The sequence below is a fragment of the Macaca fascicularis genome, chromosome 17 (genome assembly GCF_037993035.2).
Source record: "Macaca fascicularis isolate 582-1 chromosome 17, T2T-MFA8v1.1".
NCBI classification, from domain to species: domain Eukaryota; kingdom Metazoa; phylum Chordata; class Mammalia; order Primates; family Cercopithecidae; genus Macaca; species Macaca fascicularis.
Genome location: NC_088391.1, coordinates 88,095,116 through 88,120,174, shown reverse-complemented (window position 1 = coordinate 88,120,174; position 25,059 = coordinate 88,095,116). Strand labels below are relative to the sequence as shown.

The 25,059-nt window shown below is 41.5% G+C and overlaps 1 protein-coding gene and 1 non-coding gene across 10 annotated transcripts in view; both read right to left on the bottom strand.

The window, feature by feature from the left end:
* Positions 1-25,059, bottom strand: part of MBNL2 (muscleblind like splicing regulator 2) — a 397,414-nt gene that overhangs the window by 197,413 nt on the left and 174,942 nt on the right. The window lies entirely within an intron of this gene.
* LOC102141256 (heat shock factor-binding protein 1) lies at positions 20,916-21,444 on the bottom strand. Its single transcript, XR_006693505.3, has one exon. It is a non-coding gene; the product is annotated as a heat shock factor-binding protein 1 (transcript).

Genomic DNA, 25,059 nt, shown 5'->3' with positions numbered 1-25,059 from the left:
AGTAGATTAGATTATATTTCTTATTGTTTGATGGAATTGATAGGAGACATGGCAAGGGAAAGATTAAGGTTGAAATTATTTGAAAACTAATAGTCCTTAGGCTAAAATGAACACCGCACTTATACACACTTGTCTTGCTGGGACTATACCAGTCCTTGGAGATTATTCCTCACTTACCTTTTACTGATGTTGTCCAGTGTAATGAGTGTATACAGCAGCACTTGCTGTACCATTAGAGAGAACGACATCATGCTGTAGAATATGAGGCTCTCAAAATTAAAATGGATCCTCACCATGTTACATGTCAATTGGCAATATTAAAAATGTCCAAGATTACCAAGAATCAACCATTAGTGAAAATGCACCTAAAACCTTTTAAAGTCACTTATCACATCTAATTATCTGATACCAGGTATAATTATGCTATTATGTATAATTTTAGTACCATGGCTTAGATCATGTTAATTCACCCTATATGCCATATTGAATTTCTAGCCTAAAATTATCAACATACTGATTCCAGCAAGACTAAAAATGAGTAGTCAAAGACAGTTATTCTAAGAGCCTTACAAACAGGCATATTTATTCATTTTTCAATTTATTAGACAATATTTTTTTCTGAGCACCATTTTTGTGCTATGTCAGGTACTAGATTCTGGTAATAACAGTGACAAATAATATGTCCCTGAGGCACACACAGTCTACAGGAAAGCACGGTTGGGAGAGACAAATGTTCTAAATAGGGGGCCATGCCACAGTAGAGTGAATATGAGGGGCATGAAGGTATGAGTTGGCACCCTTGGGGTGGGCTGGGGGATGACTGAAATCACAAATGAGATAATGCCTGAGTTCTCAAGGACAAGGCACAGGCAGAAGATTTCAGGGAAAAGTAGTGTCCTGAGAAGAAGACATTCATCAAGCGGTTGCCTCCGGATTGATATGGCTGCATTTGTGTTACCAGAAAGGGGTCCCAATCCAGACCCCAAGAGAGGGTTCTTGGATCTCACACAAGAGAGAATTTGAGAGTTCATAGAATAAAGTGTGAACAACTTTATTAGAGAAGCAAGGAAACAAAAGAATGGCCACTCCATAGGTAGAGCAACCCTGAGGGCTGCTGATTGGCTATTTTTATGGTTATTTCTTGATTATATGTTAAACAAGGGGTAGATTATTGATGAGTTTTCTGGGAAAGGAGCAGGGATTTCCCAGAAATGAGAGTTCCTCTCCCTTTTAGACCACATAGGTTAACTTCCAGGTATTGCCATGGAATTTGTAAATCCTCGTGGCACTGGTGGGAACATCTTTTAGCATGTTAATGCATATACAGTGAAGGCAACCAGAGGTCACTTTTGTCACCACCTTGAGTTTGGTGGGTTTTGGCCAGCTTCTTTACCACATCCTGTTTTATCAGCAGGGTCTTTATGTCCTGTATCTTGTGATACCAGTCCTGCTGACCTCTCTTATCCTGTAACTAAGAATGCCTAACCTCCTGGGAATGCAGCCCAGTCGGTCTCACCCTCATTTTACCCTGCCCTTATTCAAGATGAAGTTGCTCTGGTCAGAATGCCTCTGACAGTTCCAGGATTATACAAAGAGATGTTTGTGTATGAGAGAAGGGGCTGAATGGGTGGGCAGGGGTCTTATTTGCCAAAGGGTTTGACTTGTGCTGTGTATTTTCTGGAGATCACTGATATTTTTAATAAGTTTAATTCATTTGGCCACTTAACAAGTATGTAAGGAGCCTTTCTATGTACCAGGTACAGTGGTAGGCATTGAGGATATAAAGGTGAACCAAATGGAAAGGATCCCTCTCCTTGTGCAACTTATATTCTAAAAGGAATGCAGTGGGGCAGACAGTGAAAGTAAAACAATTTGATGAGTAAAGTAAGAACAATTTGTTATTAGCGCTATGATGGAATTATGATGCTGGCATTGAGAATTGTGCATGATGGGAACAGACTTTGAGTAGCATGTTCAGAGAAGACCTCTTTAAGAAAGTATCATTGAAAGGTGTCATTCATTCTAGACCTGAAAGCTGAGAAATATCCATTCATACACAGAGTGGAGTGAAGAATGTTGCGGAAGGATGTTCCAAGTAACATAATGCCCTGAGATGGGAGGGGAGCTTGACCTGTTGCGGAAACTAAAAGACTAGGGAGGCTGGAGCATAGCGAGAGAGAAGAAAGTGACCCAAAATGATGTGGAAGGTGTGATCAGGAGTCTGCTCTTGGAAGGCTGTGAGGTTCATTGAAGACGTTGGAAGAAGACAGTTAAGGGCAGTAAGCCGTGTGATGACATGGCCTGACTCTGACTACTAGGTGGAGAATGGATTGCAGGTAGGTAAGAGTGGGAGTAGAGAGACCAGCATGTGGCAGTTGTCTGGAAAGGAAACCACAGTGGCTGAGACTTTTGTGGTGGTAGGAGAGACGTCAAGAAGTGGGCATACTCTGGAGGGAGCACTATTCTGTCTTCTGACAACTTGGATGTGGTTATAGGGGAAAGCATTTAATTACAGATAAGTCCTAGCTTTATGGCCTGGACAACTCTGCCAATGGTGAAGTCGTTTGCTGAAATGTGAACAACTGGGGTAAGGGTGGGACAGGAAACATTAAAAATTTACACCTTAGAAATAAAATCTTGTAGACCAGACTGTGCTATGTAGTGATACCCTATCTCTACTGTGGATGTGTGTGTGTGTGTGTGTGTGTGTGTATATATATATATATATATATATATATTTTTTTTTTTTTTGCAGGGGATGATGGTGCACAGCTGTAGTCCCAGCTACTCAGGAGCTGAGGCAGGAGGATCACTTGAGCCAAGGAGTTAGAGGCTGCAGTGAGCTGTGATCACACCATTGCTCTCCAGTCTGGGCAACAGAGTGAGACCCCATCTCTTAAAAAAAAAAATTTAAGAAAAGGGATAAAATCTTGCTTGTGATTTGATGGATTTTAGGGGTGTGTCTGGGAGGTAAGGAAAGATAGAGAGCCTTCTGGACACTGGACAATTTTACATTGTAAAGTTAAGGAGGCCAGCATCACAATCTGGAGAAATGACCCCAAGAAGGACACACATGGGTGAGAAATGAGGATCCCTGGATGAAAGCAATGAAAGTGTGGATACAGTAGGGGGTGGTCTCAAGACATATGAAGAAAACACGATTGACTTGTGGGATGGAGAAAGAGGTAAACCTGTAGAATAGGCAGCAAGGAGGGAAACAGTTTCAAGACGGAAGGATGGCTGAGTCCCAGGGATGGCAGGGAGCCCTAAATGAAACCTCCTGATGAGTGCCTATGTGTTTGGCAATTAAATCTTCAGAGACCCTGGCAAGAATGGATGATGGGAAGGGTTAGTAGAGTGACTGATAGGTGAAGAAAAGACAGAGTATAAATGAATCTTGCAAGCAGCTTCATTTTAAAGTGAAGTTGGTTTGAAGTGTTAAAACATGGAGCCAAATGTGGCATGTACATATATGAAGAGGTATAAGTCTATGGTCTGAGAGTGCTTGAAGAGGAGGAGGGTGGATTAATGAAGGACTATAAGGACCAAGAACAAACTGCTTAATTTAGCCATCTACCTAATTAACCTCTGCCTAGTAATGTCCAGTCACTTTACCTTGATTATCATGTTTAATCCCCACAAAATCCCAAAGGTAGAAACTATAGTTATCTACATTTGACTGATAGAATATTTGAGGTTCAAGTGTTTTGCCCATGGTTATGCAAGCCAAGATTTGCAAACTCAGTTCAACTGCAGGAATTGTGCTCTTAACCCATACATTGTATAATACATCCTCCCCTTTTGTCAACTTTAATCTCAGTGGAAGCCAAGTCCAGCCCAGTGTCTACCAAACATACCTCTCATTGTTCTGCTTTTCCACTATTGCCACATCTTACCCACAACTGTCGTAGGGCCCTTGGTCCCCACCAACCTGGCAGAACCAAAATCCAACTAAAAGAGGGTACCTTTGCCCCCAGGCTGGAATGTCTAGGACAGAAAGGGCTTCAGAGAATGCATCAGTCTGCTGGGGAGAGTGGAACTGCTGTTCCCTCCTCACCTGCTGGGTTTCTCTTTTCTTCCCTTCTGACTTCCTCCTGACAACCTACATTAAGTCTGACCCTCTGCACCAGGCACTCAACTGCAGCCTTCTTTCAAGACAGTTCTTGTCCTCTATGTAACCACCCAGCTGAAAAAATGTCAGGGCTCTTTAGATTTGGGTGGGAAGTGGACAGCAGCTTGGACAAAGCTATCACATCATAATAGCTGCCAGGTCTCTCTTGATTGAATTGTCTTGGGACTAAAGCCCAGAATTGTAAACTAACTTCTATTTTTCACCCGCTGGCTTCCTGAGTTTGTTTCAGCCTTCAGGTGAAACTATTGGATACTGGACATCCGTACACACTTTGACTTCACTTCCTTTTTATCATAACTTACACCTTTAGAGGCACTGCAGCTGAGCTGCTTGTTTGGGAGTGAAATCTAATATTGACATTCAGTATAATATTTTTCAAAGGGTGGCCGCAGATTCCTGGGCCCACCCTAAGTCAGAATCTCTACAGATCGGGTCCTTGGTTAATTCTAACCTTTGGTGCCTAAAGGCTCTTTTCAGCCTTTTCTCAGGATCATGGGTTTCCTGATTGCCAAACCATGGACAGTAAATAGGACAGCTCAGCTGGGCACCCACGAGGCTGTTCAGGTTCAATAATTCTTAGGCACCCTCTGTCTATATTGAGTTCAATTTCCTCTGCTTTCCAACTGGCTTCACCCTTGGAGTATTAATTATTTTCTTAAGGTCTGGTGTTGGCCCAGCCTTCAAATCCAAATTCTTTACTCTCACTTCTGCCTCTGACTGTTTGCATTTGACACCTGCCAGGTGGACCAGGTCTGATCTTATCTCCTCTAGCGACAGATCAGTTCCAGCCCAGGGTCATATCTACCCTAATAGCGAAGATAACAGAAACGTAGGGGTGGGGTCAGATCTGATCTAAATTAAATAGCCGGCACATTTTTGGGAAAGCATGAACAATGAAGATTTTTTCCTCTCTTTTTTTCTGAATACATATCCTTTAATATTCTTTCTGCTTCAATATCTGAAGATGTTATTCTCTCATACAATTTTTTCCCTTTTGAGGATTTGAATGTTAACCTCTAAAGGTCAACCAAGCTGCCATAGTAACAGGGCTGGGGTCAGGTTATTTCTGTGTTTTAGAGCACGTTGCTAAAGACTCCCCATCTTACATAGCCACAGCAGAGAATAAAAGTTAGGAAATGCATCAGTCACTCCCTGACCTGTAAACACCCAAATTATGACTGTCCTGTATACAGACATGTTCGATGCATGGGTGAAACATTTTCTTTTCTTTGAAAGGCCATGGCAGATGCAGGGTGTGGGATCCCATCTGGCCATGTGCCAAGTACCCGGAGCAGCTGCAGAGGGATCCCTCTTCCTAAGCCTCTTCTCATTGGCAGAGTGGCATCTCCCCGAGCTGTTCTGAAAATAGCTGATGTCTACTTGCAACATTTTGAGCTACCATTCATGAATAAATTTGCCTATAGGTACAGTAAATAAATAATTGTGCTAGTCCACAAAAATCCTTCTAATCCAAAACACAGCAGAGTTATTCTTCTTATATTTTGCCCGCACTTCCATCAAATAGGCATGGAGAGGCTGGCCTAACGTGGATAACGTGTTTCTGTGTAACTTGTATTAATAACCTCACACAACTGCCACAGGACTTTTCCTTAGTTCAGCTAAAGACAGGGTCCTTGTCCGTCCCGTGGCTATGAAAATTCAAGTCGGTAGATGGTTTGAAGGGTGAGTAAAGCAGGGTTTTATTGGGTGAAAAGGAAAAAGGGAAAACAGGGACTCCTCAAGGCCAGAGTTCATCTAGTTTGCTTACTGCCTCTCAGTTTGAATCCCCAGTTCCACCCAGGAAGAGGTGGGGCCAGGCTCCTCCCCACCGCAAAGGGTTCCAACTTCTGTGGCTCCACCCCAGTGCACACCCTTCCCAGTGCGCTGGCTGGTTGGAATTTTTCTGGGAAACCCCTCCCACCTGGCTGCCTCACAACCAATTTACAAATGAACACAGCTCTCATGGAAATTGAAAAAAAAATCTTTCTACATAGGGTGCTGGTGACACCTTTTTTTTTTTTTTAATCAGACCTAATCATTTCACTGTTGTCTACACAATAATATGACTTCATTACAGGCATGGATTTCCAAGTAAACGAATATTTTTAGTTTCATTTGACTTGTTTTTTAATGAACATGATCATCTCTCATTAAAACTTTAAGTGTTATTATCTGGAATCAAAGCAACCAGAGCTATTTTAGCTAACAGATGATAGGTTTCAAGAGGAGATGAAATCAGCTCCTGATTTGTGAATGTTTGGAGCTGATGTATTCCAGTGCTCCTATAAATCCAACCTCAGGCTTCAAACTCTGTCAAGTTGGCCTCTGAAGAACAAAATTCACAGCAGAGGATAACTGGTCACCATGACGGGACTCATCCCTTACAGGAGTTAGCCCTTTGTAACTCTCAGTGCTCATCCATGGGCACCATCTCCTTGGCTATGCAACAGACAGGTGGTTCCACTTTATGGATGACAATATCAGGCTCAGAGAAAGTAAATGACTGGCTTGGGATCATAGAGATGTATGTGGACAAACTTATAGCCTTTTGACCTCTAAGTCCATTGCTTTTCTGCTATTCCTCACTTTTGTTTTAGAGTAAACATCTGATCTGTAATAAACATGGCTTTTCAAGGCTTAGCATAGATAATTCTGGGAAATTAACTTAACCTCTTCCGATCTCAGGTTCTTCATGTATTAAAACAAAAACATTTTATCTTTCTTCCTCTATTGTTATAAACAGCAAATGAAATGCAAACAAACTGTGGAGTGCCATCCAACAGGAAGGGAGTATCAGTATCCTGGTCTTCATAAAGTGCTGGGGATTGCTGCTGGTGCTTGTTTCTTCTTAAACATTTATTTACCTAGAACAAGGGAGCTGGAAAATGTACTCGGATCACCGTCAGCATCCTCGAGGGCATGGGTTGCTTTCAGGAAGGGCTGAGCTTCAGCTCCTGTCACCTGCTGTGGCCAGTTGGAATCTGCTTTCTGCCACGCTAAGACAGCACATGGAAACTAAGCCAGGGGTCTGCTGCGGCAGGTGGCCCAAGCCCCACGCTGTCTTACACACTGCTGACATTCGTGGTTTGAACTCCTGTACCCAAATGCAGACTGAATGATAAAAAACATATCAGGCTGAGCTATCTGGTGTTTTCCTCCCTCATCGTTGTAATCAGGCATGATTGAAAAAGCACTAGGTAGCAGGTGGCCCATGCAGAGTCACCAGCTGCACATGCTGTGCATGTGGTTCCGAAAGTAAACATTAATAACCGTTTGCTGAAAATTGGTTAAAAGTCCTTATCTGTCCCTTTAAGTTGTGATCATATTAATTTTATTTGTGTGTACTGCAGGTTCTGTACATAGAGTGATAGATGAGCCAAGAAGACCAGAACATGTGTGTGTCCACACATGTATGTGTATATAGACATAAAATATGCATACACATTTACACACATATATGTATGCAAATGGGCACATCCATATTTACATATATGCTCACATGTGCATGCATATATGCAGGAATGCAGCCACACATACATATATATATGCATATGCATTTATACAGATGTATACACATATGTATATATATACACACCTACATGTATTTATATTTTCTCCCCTACAGAAATGAGGAATTATTTTGGTTATTTTCCTACCACAATATCCAGTTTCATCCTAACAAAACTAAAATGTACTCCGTCTACCTTGAACTACCTCCCTCCCTCCCTTTCTCCCTTCCTTTTTCCTTTTTCTTTGCAATAGGCATTTACTGATTTCCACCATGTGCCAAGTACTTGTAGAACCAAGATGGAAGGCACAGTCTCCATCAACAATGAGTGAGAGATCCAGGTAATTAAATCGACCTTAGAATTCAGTGGCTGGGTGTTTTGACAGTTAAGTATAAGAAGCCAGGAACAGTGGCTAACGCCTATAATCCTAGAATTTTGGGAGGCTGAGGTTGAGGGGTCGCTTGAGGCCAGGAGTTTGAGACTAGCCTGAGTGACAGAGCAAGACCCCATTTCTTAAAAAAAAAAAATACAGAAGTAGAAGGTGGAGCACATTGTCCACCCTGGAGTGACAAAGTCTCTCTAGATGGAGGGATGTATGGGTTGTTCAAAGGATGAGATGGTGTTAATGGAGATAGAAGAGTCCCAGAGGGACAGATGAGTCTGTGTGGGTCAAGGTGTAGTGGTTTCAGAGGGCATGGATCTTTCAGGAATTTCGGGCAGTCTTGGCTGAAAATAAAGGAAGGAATGAGGTCTGGGTTGGGGGAAGTGGACAAGGGAGAATGACAGTGAGAGAAGAGACAGATTGATAGGAATCAGGAGATGGAGAACTTGGGTGTCAGGATAAGAAAATTAGACCTGCTGCTTGGAGAAGCATTGGCCCTCTGCCTAAAAGAAATCAGGGTGGGCTGAGTGAAAAATAAGCTTTCAAAGATGTGTATTCTCTTCGCCTTTTTTTTCTTTCTCTTTTGGCTGGGTTTTCACATGTGTTGGTGTTCTGGGGGAACTATATGTGCATCAGTCACATGCAGATGTTTGGTTCACTCAGCTGGTTGATTCAGAAAGCTGCAGGAAGCAGTAGGTCAGGCTAAGGAGAAGGCAAGCGTATTTCAGTATGTGTGTGCGGCAGGTGTGGGTTCTGTGATCTGAACAGAACTGCAGGGGAAGAGGAGAGCGGGTGTGTCCCCCAGCAAATGTCTCCACTCTGAGGTGATGTGTATGATTATGGCCCCAGGAGTGGTGATAATTCCTGATATTTGTGCATGAGTGTACTTGGCTGGGAGTGCCCGCAGGCCCACTTAGGAGCTGTTATTTGGGGAAGCATCCTGTGAAGTGTTTGAACATGGATCGCGAGCCCCCGGTGCAGAGGAGAGAAGTGAGGTCTGGAGCGGGGATGGGATCACACCCCCTCCTTGATAATGGCTGCAGCTGAGATATTTGTCAGCCCAAGTACCTCCTAAGGTTCCTCTCACCTTTTCTAACTTCATTTTAAGGACAATTATTCTGTGGGCGAATTTAGGGAAAATATTCCCTCTGAAACCTAAAACAGCCTTGTTCTAAGCATGAATCTGTCGGTGGTGGTGATGAGAAACAAAATGTTTCCCAGAAGATTTCTCTAGTAAATCAAGGGCTACATCAATTCTCTGTGGGTTAGGGTCCAATAGCTCAGTCCTCAGTGAATTGAAAGAAAGATACTGTGCCAGTTTCTTTTTTCTTTTTTCTTTTCTTTTCTTTCTTTTTAAGCTGCATAGTTTGAGGGTTCCCAGTGGCAGAAGGCAACAGACAGGTTGGGCTTCCTAATTGCATTAGCATTAGGCAGTATTATGCATGGCTCTGGGACCTCATTCCTCATGTTTGCTGCCACAGCACAAATAGGAGATTGCTTCTCCTATTTTTGAACCTTTTAGCTTCTCTGTTTCATTTTCCCCATCTCTGGCACAGACAAAAGCCTTTGAGTGACTTGCTACTTAGACAAAATCCTGGAAGAATATAAAGGAAATGTGAACAGGGACTAAATCTCGTTGGCGGATTTAAGATGGTATTTATTATATATCTCTATTACTTTGTACTTCTCTGTTCTTTTTGGCAATGAGACTATCTTTTATAAACAAAAAACAATAAGGCTGGGTCCTTTGTGAAAAAATAAAAATTATATACTTTCTAGTCTACGCTCCAAAAGAAACTTGGTTTGTGCATTTCCGTAATATCTGCACTTTCTAAGTACTCGTCTGTTAGTAAAGATCAGGTGTGACCTTCAAGAATCTCATTCTCTATAGGACAAAATGCACAGGACCAGAAATTCTTTGAAGATAGAATTCTCACTATTTTGAGGGTGGGAATAAGGCAGGGGAAGCCAGTGGGTCCCTACAAAAAAAGTCATTGAGTGATCACTTAGGGCACCTCTAAGATCCAAGTTTAATATATTGTCTTAACCTGGTGATACTTTTTGAGCACTGGAGGTGTCACCTGTGAAATGCCACCCCTTTTTTGGTGTATGATCAGAATATCAATGCCTGTATTGTTACATAGAATGATCATTTTAAGTTTTATCATCAGAGTAACATGATAATAGGAATAACTTCTTTCTGTAATACTAACCTAATCTTTTTTTTTTTTTTAATTTATTTATTATTATTATACTTTAAGTTGTAGGGTACAAGTGCATAACGTGCAGGTTTGTTACATATGTATACTTGTGCCATGTTGGTGTGCTGCACCCATCAACTCGTCATTTACATCAGGTATAACTCCCAATGCAATCCCTCCCCCCTCCCCCCTCCCCATGATAGGCCCCAGTGTGTGATGTTCCCCTTCCTGAGTCCAAGTGATCTCATTGTTCAGTTCCCACCTATGAGTGAGAACATGTGGTGTTTGGTTTTCTGTTCTTGTGATAGTTTGCTAAGAATGATGGTTTCCAGCTGCATCCATGTCCCTACAAAGGACACAAACTCATCCTTTTTTATGGCTGCATAGTATTCCATGGTGTATATGTGCCACATTTTCTTAATCCAATCTGTCACTGATGGACATTTGGGTTGATTCCAAGTCTTTGCTATTGTGAATAGTGCCGCAATAAACCTACGTGTGCATGTGTCTTTATAGCAGCATAATTTATAATCCTTTGGGTATATACCCAGTAATGGGATGGCTGGGTCATATGGTACATCTAGTTCTAGATCCTTGAGGAATCGCCATACTGTTTTCCATAATGGTTGAACTAGTTTACAATCCCACCAACAGTGTAAAAGCGTTCCTATTTCTCCACATCCTCTCCAGCACCTGTTGTTTCCTGACTTTTTAATGATTGCCATTCTAACTGGTGTGAGATGGTATCTCATTGTGGTTTTGATTTGCATTTCTCTGATGGCCAGTGATGATGAGCATTTTTTCATGTGTCTGTTGGCTGTATGAATGTCTTCTTTTGAGAAATGTCTGTTCATATCCTTTGCCCACTTTTTGATGGGGTTGTTTGTTTTTTTCTTGTAAATTTGTTTGAGTTCTTTGTAGGTTCTGGATATTAGCCCTTTGTCAGATGAGTAGATTGCAAAAATTTTCTCCCATTCTGTACCATTCAGGACATAGGCATGGGCAAAGACTTCATGTCTAAAACACCAAAAGCAACAGCAGCAAAAGCCAAAATTGACAAATGGGATCTAATTAAACTAAAGAGCTTCTGCACAGCAAAAGAAACTACCATCAAAGTGAATACTAACCTAATCTTAAAAGGATGATTTGCTGTGATCTCCAGATGAATCTGAAAGTATCCGTAGTTGGAGATGGCAGATCCCATATTTAGACCAACGAAGGGCCCAATGCAGTTTTCTAATCATATGGTTAGTCATTCTGACCTGCTTTGTTAATTGATCAACCAATTTTAATATTATGAGTATATAATATAATGTATAACTTTTATTAAAAGATTATGGTAGCTCAATTATATGAAAATAATAGCCAAGGTCTACTCTAACCAGGGCTCCTGATGGTTGAGTAAACTAAAAATATCCCAAAGTGAACATCTGAGCAGCTTTCTGTGTAGGAGCAGGAAAATAGAGTGTATGCCATAGGAAGTCAGAGAGATCCAATGGAAGTCTGAGGCTTGTGGATGAGATGACTAAGTGTTGCCAGTAATCAGGATTGGATTACGGGAGAAGGGGCAGGATTTGGGGAAATCATGAGTTCAGTTTTAGATGTGTTGAGCTTAAGCATCTATGGTAGTATGCCTAATAAGTTATCGGATGTATAGGTCTAAAAATCAGGAAAACTCTGGGGTTATGAAATTCACCCATCTGGAAACCGTCGTCTCACCTCCCACTTTGGTGCTTAGCTGAGCACCGTTCCTGGGCTAGAACCCCAGGTACTAAGGCCAAACATTGAAGAGACAAGGGCTCAGTTTTCAAGAGAGAGCATCCAGGCTGAGGGCAATCTGGCTCATGAATCTAAACCTGGAGGAGCTGGGTCTAGAGAAAAAGCCCAGGCATGGGCCATAAGTAGCAAAATGAAGAGAAGCCATGGAATGCCGGGTGAGAGGTAGCATTCTGAAGGAACGAGGAGCCACCAGAGCAAAGTCATGGGTGATTTTTATGGAGTGCTTAGAGCCTTGCCTGTCAGGGTGGAGGGGATTCGATTAGTTTCCTGTGGCTGCTGTGATGAATTCCTCCAAGCCTAGTGGCTTAAGACACACACATTTACAGCTTATAGTTCTGGAAGTCAGTCCCAATGTGCCTTTTGTGCTGAAATCGAGGTGTGGGGGACCCATGTCCCTGCTAGAGATTCTAGGGGAAAATCTCTCTCCTTGTCGTTTCCAGCTTCCAGAGGCTGCCCACATGCCTCTGCTCATGGCTCCTTCCATCTTTAAAGCCTCTCACTCCAACCTCAGCTTTCGTGGTCACAGTACCTTCTCTCACCCTCTTATCTCCCTCTTACGAGGTCCATTGTGATACACTGAGCTCAATGTGGCTAATCCAAGATAATCTTCAGATCTCAAGATTCCTAACTGCAGCTGCAAAGTCCCTTTTTCCATGTAAGGTAACATATTCTCAGGTTCCTGGAATTAGGACATGGACATCCTTGGGAGAGCGATTATTCAGCCTCCTGGAGGAATGTAAAGGCATTCTGGAAAAACCTGATTCTCATTCCAAGGTATTTCAGATTTATGAAATATTTCTTTTATAAAACTAAGTTATTCTCTATTCAGTGATGTGAATTATTTACTGCAGGTCAACTTCAGGTCACCACATTTTGTACTTAACTCTCAAATTTGGGATTCTCCTTAGAGTAATTCAGGACATCATGGATATAAATTTTATTCTTTGTTTTGGATATCAAATATCATCATAACTTAAGGTATGAACACTCGGTTGAATGTTATGCAAAAATTAAAAGCATGAAAACATGCAGAAATACAAAAAATAATTGAGATAACGTATGTGCAATATGAAAATAGCCCAAAAGGAAATCTATCAAATGAATAATTGTTGTTTCATTAGAAACATGGGAATATGTCACACTTTGGTCCTTTTCGCTAATTCTCAAGCATTCTATAGTAAAAAATTTTTAACTATTTTTGAAAAGTGACATACCAAAGAATATGTGTCTGACTCAGGGAAGAGATGGTGGAATAAATTATTATTGCCAGCTGCAGACAGGAGGTGAAAACAATGAAAGTAGAGGAGTCAAACTCCCAACCTCAGGTGATCCGCCCGCCTCGGCCTCCCAAAGTGCTCGGATTACAGGTGTAAGCCATCACACCTAGCCCAAGAACAGCCTGGCCAACATGGCAAAAACCCATTCCCACTAAAAATACAAAAATTAGCCAGGCGTGGTGGCGGGTGCCTGTAATCCCAGCTGCTTGGGAGGCTGAGGCAGGAGAATCACTTGAATCCAGGAGGCAGAGGTTGCAGTGAGCCAAGATCATGCCTGGGCAACAGAGCTAGACTCCATCAAAAGGAAGGAAGGAAGGAAGGAAGGAAGGAAGGAAGGAAGGAAGGAAGGAAGGAAGGAAGGAAGGAAGGAAGGAAGGAAGGGAGGGAGGGAGGGAGGGAGGGAGGGAGGGAGGGAGGGAGGGAGGGACGGAGGGACGGAGGGAGGGAGGGACGGAGGGAGGGAGGGATGGAGGGAGGGAGGGACGGAGGGAGGGAGGGACGGAGGGAGGAGAAAAGAAGAGAAGAGAGAAAAGAGAAGAAAAGGGAAGGGGAAAGGGAAAGGGAAAGGAAAAAGGAAGAGGAAAGGAAAGGAAATAGAGGAGTCATGGGATTTGGAAATCAGATAGTCACTGATGCTTGGTAGTGGAGGGGGTATTTCCAGGGATGAGGTGGGAACACAGGAAGGATGGGAATGGTCATTTTGGAGACGATGAGTACAATAGCTGGAAATCATTGCTTAGGGAGGGAGGATGAAAGCAAAACATCATGGAAGCCGGGGAGCAATAAGGTTAAGTAAGCTTTTTTGTTGTCCTCTTCTTTTGAAAGAAAAATTTTTAAGAAGAGGTATTATCCTCACATCTTACCAAAACTTAAGTAGATTGGTGTAACAAGAGCTAGACTATATCAAATGCACACTTTAGAATTTCCTAAGCTGATACTCTCTATATCTTGTAGGATAGAGAAACAGTGCCTGGTAGCAGAATGAATGTGAGAATAGTCTTTTCTCTCCCTAACGAGCTGTGGGAAAGATACTTCCATTCAATGAGCCTCAGTTTCCTCATTTTTAAAATGCATGGTTTGGATCAGATAGTTTCTAATGATCATTGAAGCTGTAATACTTTATATCCATCTCTGAAGTCTCTAGCTCCATTTAAAAAGTCTTACTTTCATTCTCTCATCAGAATGATTAGACCAAAGCATAATTGTGAAAAAAAGAGACTGGGGATTTGGTTTCATATCCAAATGTCTCATTCCTGTACAGGCCAAATAATCAGCTCACTTGCCTGGAAGCATGTTTATGGAAGCGATTCAACAACTGAGAAAGATTGGTAATGCCAGAGGAAGTGGAACAATAATTTCTCCCTTTTATTCATATCAGACGGCAGGTAAATGCCCACCATCCACCTAAGCAAAGGATTGAAAATTGCCATTAAGAGAAAAATAAAGAAGGTGCCCTGGAGAATGCCCATTTTGCCTTCCTGTCAGAGCTGGGCAAGGTACTTTTGGAGGTGTACCCAACTGTGGGCGTAAAATTGTCAAACTGTAAAACACCAGGTGCTGGCCACTATGTGCTTAGGAGAAATGCAAATAGTATCTGGGCAGAGAGGATTCCATTGGGTATTTGGCAGAGTATGATGACAGTTTGGAGAGGGCTCAGAGAAGGGTAGAGGGAGAAATCAGTAGGATGACGAGAAGGCATTTGCCAAACCTGTATTTCAGGCCGGAAGTAAGGGGAAGAAATTTTATGAGTGCACTGGTAGCAGAATGAGTCTTCCTAAGTTCTGTGTGGTTAAGAACAGAAGTAACTAGAGTTTGAGAAACATAGCTGCTGAATTTTGGGTAACTACTGTGAAAGATAGAATTTGCCATGATTTCTATTAACTATTATAATACAAGGACTAAACTGTTGGGATAGAGAGACACACAGAGATCAGTGATACTGAACAATGAAAACAGAAAAGAAAATCAAATTAGAAAAACATACATAGCCACATGTAGATTAAGATTTCCTCAATTCCTTGTTGAAAAGATATTAGAGTTAACACAATCCTAGTCCATAACCTTTGATTTGATGCATCTGCATTTATGTTTGACTTAACTATATAGCAATTACATATTAAACTGTATGTACTTTCCTTCTATAGTAATGAAGTCAGACATTCTTTATTGATATTATAAAACTCTTGAGTTTATTCTCCAAATATAGCAATAGATATATCTATACTTAGTGTAACTTATAATGAACATTTATTCTTCCCCTTTCCCCCAAGATCAACCCAGTTTCCTTGCTAAGACTAAATACACAATGGAGAGGAATAATTTTCAAGAAGGAATTCAAGGTCCTCTTGGGAGGGAAATGTGTTTTGTGCAATAACAACTACCACCAACAAAAATCTACGTGTGCCCTTATAGTCCACTTCTTGATTGTTGCCTAAAATTCACCATATCTTCATTTCTATCTTGACAGTTCAAAAAATGCCTCAAAGTTAACTTTCTTAACACGTCAAAAGTGCATTAACCTTCTCTTCCTAAAGGAATATAACCCAAAGTCTTGCCAGTTACCCCATTCATCTCCAAGCCTAGATTATGTGATTATGTGAGTGAGGTCCATGTCTCCTCTCATTCCATTGTGGTGTCTCATCAGTAGTTTTCCACTTTACGGCTAAATGGCATAAGTGTCACCAATATGCATCATATAAAATAGTAGAGGAAGGTAGAGGAAAGATAAGGAAAATCAGATAAAACATTTAATATATGTATTGCATAGCAAAGAAGGAAAAATGAGCAATAGCTGCAAAGATTAGTTCTGTTATCTGTCACCCATGCTAACTGAATATTTATGACTTCCTTCATCCCCCTGCTACTTTGACTTCCCTTTGTGTGGAGTTCTCTAACATGTGTATATTCTGAGCCCTGGTGGATTTACCTGTTTAGTTTGCATGAGTCATCAGTGTATAAGGTATTGCAAGGCAGCATCCATAGGATTGCCTGGATTCCATCCATATGCTTCCCTTCCACTTTTGTGGCAGCATCCTATTGTCTTTTAATAGTCAAAATCAAATACGTCATCCTAAACACTAACCCTCAGCACCATAAGACAGGGAGAAAAAATTAATCAAAAATAAAAAACCCCCACTAACCCTTCTTTTGCGTGTTTGTCCAGTGTCAATGATGAGCCTAAAATAACCAGGTTACAAGGAAGTACTATGCCTTTAGAACCATTGATGGAAGGACAACTTTCTTGGGCACTAAAACTTCTCAACCAGAATATATCAGTTATAGGGGCAGGAAACAAAGCTTTCACAAGTAGCTCATTGGATGTAACCACGAGAGACATCATCTTCATGGTGACTTTGTATTCTGTGTATTGAGGCTGTAACAATGTCAGTCAAGATGTGAGTAGCCAGAGAGAGAAGACAAGGAATAGCTGTCCTTTTACTGAATGGTGCTTAACTGAGGTTGATACACCATACATTACACTCACCGAAGTCATGCTTAGACTGCCTCCTGAAAAGAGCTGAACCAATTTCTAAGATGACAGGCTTTAGGCATAAATTACCTTTCCTATATGTGTTCAAAAGGGATAATTTTTTAGGAGCAAAACATGTAAAACTTTTTTTGGTAAAAACAACTTGGTTTCAGCACTACTATACATTTCATCATTTCCCTTGGCTCATCCATTAAATCTCCCTGTTTCTGAGTTTGATTCTATCAGATTAGGGGAAAACAACATCCCACTTAAAAATTGCATCCCTTTTTTAAAACCACCTATTCAGTAAGCATTTACAGAGTCGTGTCCCTACACATGTGGCAGGCAGAACAGTGGTCCCTAGAGATGTCCACATTCAAATCCGGGAACCTGTTAATATATTATCTTACATGGCAAAATGCACGGTTAAATGACCATGTGATTACATTCAGGGTCTTCAGATGGGGAGATTGTTCTGGATTATGTGAATGGGCTTCATGTAAGCGCAAAGATCCTTATAAGAGGGAGGTCAGAAGGTAAGGGTCACAGAAGGGGATGTAACAATGGAAGCAGAAGTCAGATACAGAAGGGGAGGGGAGAGAGAGAGAGAGAGAGAGAGAGAGAGAGAGAGAGAGAGAGAGAGAGAGAGAGAAATCGACTTGAAGATGCTACACAGTGCTGCTGGCTTTCAAGATGGAAGAAGGAGCCATAAGCCAAGGAGTACACAGTGCAGGTGACCTCTAGAAGCTGAGAAAGGCAAGAGAATAGATTATCCCTTAGACATTCCAGAAGGAATGCAACTCTGCTAACAGATTGATTTTAATAAAATGTAACCCATTTGGGCTTCTAATCTTTAGAACTGTGAAATAATAGATCTGTGTTGTTTAAGGCCACCAACAGATAGATTGTGACAATTGTCAATTTTGTATAGCAGTGTAGCAGTGATAGGAACTGGTACAACATCTATTTTTTTTAGATGGAGTCTCACTCTGTCACTCAGCCTGGAGTATAGTGGTGCAATCTCGGCTCACTGCAACCTCCACCTCCCAGGTTCCAGCAGTTCTCCTGCCTCAGCCTCCTCAGTAGCTGGGACTATAGGTGTGCACCACCATGCACCACGCCTGGCTTGTTTTCGCATTTTTTAGTAGAGACAGGGTTTCACCATGTTGGCCAGGCTGGTCTCAAACTCCTGACCTCGTGATCTGCTTGCCTCAGCCTCCCAAAGTGCTGGGATTACCGGTGTGAGCCACTGTGCCTGGCCGACTACACCATTTTTATCTATCAACTCAGCCCATTTTTCTATTCAATGTTTTCCAGAATTGTATATCCAGCTGACTTCTGGTAAATCATCACCCAGTGGTCTCAAACACATCTCAAGCTCAGAAACTGGTAACTTCTCCCTCAAACTTAGTCCTCCTCCAGTGTCTGCTCTATCTGTGACTCAGTTTCTCAGACGTTCAAGCCAGAAACCTGGAGGTCATCTTTGATGCTGTTCCCTCAAAATCCCTAACAAAGTCATTAGTAAGTCTTGTGGATTTTGCCTCCTAATTCTCCCTATTTTAATTGCATCTCTCCCTCTTCACCACCTTAATTCCACCACCTTAATCTTCCATCTGCACAATTCATAACTGGTTTTCTCTCATTCATATCTTATACATTCTCTATACTTCATACAACTCATTTTTAATGAAAATCTGGTCAGAAATTATTCGTGCTCTATGCAATTGAATGGTTTTCTATCAATCTTTAAGACAAGAATCTGTAAGTGGAACAAAAGACCCTGTGACATCTGGCCCTTGCCCATCTTTCAGCATCATCTCTGGTCACTGACCCCCAGCTCTCTCAACTGCGGCCACCCTGGACTTCTTCTGCTGTCCCCTTGACATTCCATGCTCCTTATCTCCTTGGGGCCATCGCACATGCTGTTTCTTAGCTGGGACAAGCAGGGACAGGATTTTCTGGCCCAGCAGCATTCTTAGGAGTTGGGACTGAGCAGAAGGAACTGTCTCTGTTGGGACAGAGAGTCAGGGCATAGTTCAAGGGAACCTGGTGACATCCTCTTAGATGTCAACAGGTCAGGAAGCAAGCAAACCTGGAATTTAAGTCCAGGGAAGCAGGGAGAAAGCACTTTGCTAAGGAATCAGTCCAGAACAGTCCAGAGGGGAACCTGGGTTAGGGAAGTGCAATGGGAAGACCACTGTCCCTCTGATGCCACCTAGGAAATGAGTTTGCTGTGGCCTGACAGTGGTTTTCTGAGCATATTTTTGTGTCAAATAGAAAAAGTAGAACCTTTGGAGGAGGTGTGAGGAAATGAAGAGCGACTAGAGGAAAATAGAGAGTCAGAGAAGCTGCGGTAGGTAAGTCAAAAGAGAAGATGATTTAACATGGTCAAATAAGGGAAGAGAATTCATGATATTGAACAACAAAAAGTCAGTAATAATGGCAGGTGAATAACTAAGTGGCCAGTGAGAAGTGGAGGCAGTGAGTAGTCAACACTAATGAAGCTGGCTTGTCAAGAGAAATGGTGCATTACGTTAAGGGAGGTGTTGCTTGTTTTGAAATGGAAGAGACTGGTCCATGCTGATATGTCTGTGAATTACTCCTTGTTCTTCCTTATTGTGGAAATGATCAGGTCTTCGATTATTTGTTTTTACCAAAGCGATTCAAGTGGTTCAAAGACTATTAAGAATATGTATAATTCCTGGCTTCACCTGTTTATCTCAAATTATATTATATATATAATATATTATATTATATATATTTTGATATATACCATTGTATTTCTTTTTTGTTTTTGTGTTTTTGAGACAGGGTCTTGCTCTGTTGCTCAGGCTGGAGTGCAGTGGTGTAATCACGGCTCACTGCAGCCTTGACCTCCTGGGCTCAAGCAATCCTTCCACTTCAGCCTCCCCAGTCGCTGGGACTATTGGCATGCACCATCATACCTGGCTAATTTTTGTATTTTTATGTAGAGACAGGGTCTCACCATGATTCCCAGACTGGTCTTGAACTCCTGGGCTTGAGTGATCTGCCTGCCGTGGCCTCCCAAAGTGCTGAGATTATAGGTGTGAGCTATTGTGCCCGGCCTACTATTGTATTTCTAAGTAGTGTTTATTTTAGACATTTCTATTGATTGTCTCTGCTATGAAAGATGAAGTTGAAGCACCCTTGGAGAAATCCTATGGGCCCACACACATGTTTCTCCTCTATTTTCCCAAAATGGTTGTATAACAATTTTTTACTTAAATAAATATTCAATCTTTACTATGTAATTATTATTCATGTTGAGCCACAAAGTACACTATTATTGCTTTTTCCATCTTGTACAGCTTATTTGTTTTTTCATTAAATTTCCCTGTGCTGATCATTAATTATTCCACATACTGTCCCATAGAACGGTATGTTCGTCTCAGTATAGTCAAACACATAAATAAATCAATTCCATTTTCATAGTCATGACTACCATTTAAACCATTCTCAGTGTCATCCTCCATCTAGCCTCTTGTTCAAATCTACCCTAGTTGGTCCTTCCTCATGCCAAAGTGCTATGTTCCTGGCATTTTCTTTGCCAGAATCCTGTGGATTTACTTCCATTGACTTTTTCTGTGTAGTATCCCCTGTTTCCAAGACTCAATGTCTTTTTATTTGTTGATGTACTCTGACATTTTGATAGTGCAACATCTCCAGGAGCTTTTCCAAGAACACATACATAGGAGGTAAATTTTTGAAATCTCAAATGTCTGGCAATGGATGCAACTTATGCTTATACTTAATTGATTGTTTGGGAGAATTCTTGGTGGGAAATCATTTTCTACCAGAATTTGAAGATACTGTTTCATTTTCTTCTAGCCCTCAATACTGTAATTGACAATTCTGGTGTTATTCTAATTCTTGACTCTTTATATGTGACACATTTTATCTTTCTGGAAATTTTTGAGATTGTATTTGTACTTAGCATTCTGAAGTTTAATTATGATGTGTCTTGTCTATATTTTCAGTCTTCGTGTCTAATAGGCATTTTCTAAAAACACATATCTTCTCATTTTGGAAAAATGTTATTATTTGTTTGATTATTTTCTTCTCCAACTTTTCTCTATTTCTTCATTCTGAACCATTGGACCTAATGCATTGGTCTCCTGATTTTATATTATTCTCTTCCATTTGCCTTTTCTTTTTTTTTTTTTTTTTTTTTTTTTTTTTTTTTTTTTTGCAGGAACCGCCAAAGTTTTAGTGTTTAATAATGAATAGCACAACTGACCAAGGCCCAAGATGTGAAGATACTATGTTCAAGAAACTGGGGGGTAAATCACTCTACAAACTAACTATATAGTATGTGATAAGAATGCGTACTTTATAATATAAAACCTGTCTACACATAGTAGTTAGCTGTAAAAAGCCATTCGATCTTCTCTTGGTTTGGAAACATGGTGTTCCAGATTCCAGCATAAATTATTAGCAACCTTCAACTCTTTTGTGTGGCGGGTATCTTGTTTTCACCTTCCAGTTCTTCCACCCCAGCCTGTGTCATGAGGTCTGCGATGTTCTTCTCCAGATCATCAATGCGACCACTCATATCATCAATTCTCCCAATGATATGGTCAGACGTGGTCTGAAATTTATCTTGCATCTGCTGCAGGAGTGTCTGCACCACCGAGGTGAGGTCCTGCACGGTCTTGGGGTCAGTCTTGGCCATCTCCCCGACGCCCAGCTTGGCAGTTATGTCTCAGACTGTAACCGCCTCTTCTTTTTTGTCTTTTTGTTCTACTTTACTCTGGTCTTTATCTTCTGAAACTTCTATAGAGTTATTGATTTGTCCTACCATAATTTTTAAGTTTCAAAAGCTTCTAATTCCTCATCAAGAGTTCTATTTTTATGGCATCATATTGTTCTTTCACGGCTGCAAAAGCTTCTCTTATTTCTCTTTTTTCTTTGGAGACAGAGTCTTTCACTCTGTCAGCCAGGCTGGAGTGCAGTGGCATGATCTCAGCTCATTGCAACCTCTGCCTCCCAGGTTCAAGTGATTCTCCTGCCTCAGCCTCCTGAGTAGCTGGGACTACAGGTGCATGCCACCATGCCTGGCTAACTTTTTGGATTTTTAGTAGAGATGGAGTTTCTCCATGTTTCCCAGGCTGGTCTCAAACTCCTGAGCTCAGGCAATCCACCTGACTCAGCCTCCCAAAGTGCTAGGATTACAGGTGTGAGCCATCACACCTGGCCAGCGTCTCTTACTTCTCTGACAAAGATAACTAGACATTTTTTGTACCTTGCTTCATATCCATTTCTCACTATTTGTTTGTTCTTTATATTTTTTTTCTGCCCTTCAAGATAGGGAATTTTTTCTGTTGTCTGTGAACCCTTGACTATTGGTTTATATTTAACAGTGAGAGACTAAAAACGTTGTTTGGTGAGATGTCCAATTGCAGTAGTGGCAAAGTAGATCAATGCGGGGGAATTCTCCTACAAAATATAATTGAAAAAATATAATATGCCTTGAAAATCTGCTGGGAGGTAGGACAAGGCTATTAAGGTATTCAGGACTTGAAGGACTGAAATTTTTAACTGAAGAGAAACATTTTGAAGTGAGCCTTGCATTCTTTAGAACTTTTCCGCTCAAAGTATCTACAAATTCTTATGCAGGCTAAACGTTACTCATTAATGATGCTGTTTACCCTCTTGCAGTACATTGCTGACAGTCCAGGTGAGTATTGCATCCTCTGAACCCTCTAGAGGGGTACAACGCTCTGGAGAGGCTTTGGGATTCACATGGGCAGGCCTGCACTGCTCCATCTTTTATGTCTTCCTCTACCATCTACTGTGGAAAGTAAGGCCTTTCCACTTTACTGTGGACCAAGCATGTTCAGGCTTCTATTAATAGTGAGTTTGCCCCAACACCTGGGACCTTGGCCAAGGTATTTAATTCTGTGTTCCAAAAATGTGGCCCCAAGTTAATGTATTTTTGCTTTGTATTCTGCAGTTTCATATTCTGACCTCCTTGATCAATCGCCCTCAAAATATAATGCCATGGGTACTATACAGACTCAATATATGCCTGCTACTTCTTTCTTCTCTTATCAGACCCAGCATGTCTCTGGCCAGGATATGCTGGGATTTAACTTGAGCTATCTGCCTAGCAGAAAAGACAGGAGGGAAGCGTGTGTTTACTTTTAGAGGAAAAGCTTCTACAGACTCTTCCAGTATGGCAGAGTAATGGCTTTTGCTAGGGATGGGAGGGCTGGCCACCTCAGGGGTTTCTGAGTGTTCAGTGTGTGCAGAGCCAAAATCCTTGGGGGCATCCATTCAGATGTACACATCTCATGGGTTTCAGATTTTCCTAACCGGGACCCTGATCTTAGCACAACAAGCCTGCTTTGGCTATGCATTAAAACATCCCTGGAGGTCTGCAACTCTATCAGATCCTGAATCTGCCCCTTAGCTGTGTCCACTCTTCAACTGCAACAAAATAAGTAACTCTTTTTTAAGCTACCAGAGTCCCTCTGGCTCTCACACTTATTGCCCTCAGCTTCTCATCACCCCTTTGCAGGGTGGCAATACAAGTTTGTAATTACCAGCCAACTCTGATCGTGTTGTGGGCATTGTTCTCCACTTAATTTTTAAATACCTGATTATCTGGAATCATCACACTAGCAAAAGATATTAACTTCTACTGGGACATTTTTCCAGGTCAACACCAGTGACATCTTCAGCAATTTGGCCACCATCTCATTCCAGGGACAATCTGTGTTCCATGTTTACTCAGGATAGGGTCCTCTTTGCAATCTAGGTAGGGTGTGGGTCAGTCTCCAGGCCCATCTTTGTACCTGTTTTCCTGGATCACTCTTAAGATCACTTGGTCAGTTCAAATCCTCTGAGAAGAAGACCTCAAGTCAGGATTTGTTGTATAAGAGATTTACTGGGGGAGACATCTATGAAGGATAAAGAGGGAAGAAGTAGGAGTGGGTAGGAAGAGCCTTCAGGCAGCAGTGCAGGTCTGGCACCTGTGAGAGGAGAAAAGGAAGGATTGGGTAGGAAGAGCCCACGATTGCAGTGTAGTTTTGAGAGTGGCTTGGCCAGGCTGTTGGGAAGTCCCTGAGACTTCCCAAAGGTTGCCTGTTGGAAGAGTCTTCCATAACTGTAATGTTCAGTCACTGACTGAATGTAGCCCAGGGACACATGGCCTTAATGCTCCTATGCTCTCTGCAGGGTATTTTCTTAAAGGAAACCTGAGGCACACCTCCACGGCTGCCACAGGTAATTATTTTCTCAACATAAGAATTCTATAGTTTCCTTTTCAGGGATCCAAGTCTAGTTTCCAGTAATTTGTGAGCTGAAGTGGGAGAAAGGACAGAAGATGCCATCATCAGTTTGTGGACTGTCATTGAGTCTTTTTCTTTCCAGGGAAGTGACTCACCACCTGTCTCCACGGGCTTTAGTATTCCTGAGTCTAGAGAGTCTCTGCTTTCATTTTTCCAGAAAGGAAACCTTCTGATGCTGAGATAAGGGAGATCATTAACTGACATTGAAGTGTGCAGATGGGATCTAGGAGACTGCTTCTTCTGTAGCCAATCCTGTTTTCAGCCATACTCTGTGAGCCTGCCTTCCAAAGTACCTCAATGCCTTTGATCCCTCAATTTGTCTTAGGGTTTGCAGCACATATTGATTTGCTTTTTGTTAGCATTTCCCTATGAACACATTTAGCTTTCAGCTCTTTTCCCTCTGCTAAGTCAATCATCACTTATCCATCCTCTTTTTATCTTCCAAACTTGGTTGATGTTGTTCATTCATTGTAGACTTTGTTTCTGGTTTTCTTTGTCCTAATGAGCCTGTGTAATTTTTATTCCTTTGTTCTTATGGGTTTGGAGGAGGGAGTAGAGGTAAGGAATAGATGCGACTCTAGTCAAGAGAAGGGTCAACTTTTCTGTGTAACCAGAAGACAGACAGAAGGAATCAGGTACTGAAAAGTACAGCTGTAGAGTTAGGAAGTTAAAGCCATTGCCTCCTGAATGCCCTGTCTTCTCTCACACCCAACTGCCCACCCACCAGCTTCATTCCAGAAACAGTTTATATTAATGATGGCATTTTTCATTCTGCCTAAGAGAAATCTCATTTTTCTTTGTGTTTACTTTAGAATAGAGAAAAGCAACTTCTAAAAGTTTACTTTACTGCAGATACTTTGTACAAAGCTCTACAGGTACAAAAATGGGCAGTATCTGGTTCTTGCCTTTAAAAAACTTATAAACTAGTGAGATAGATGATGTAAAATGACAATTTTAGCAGAATGTGATAAATTTTTATGGCACATGAATTTAGGGA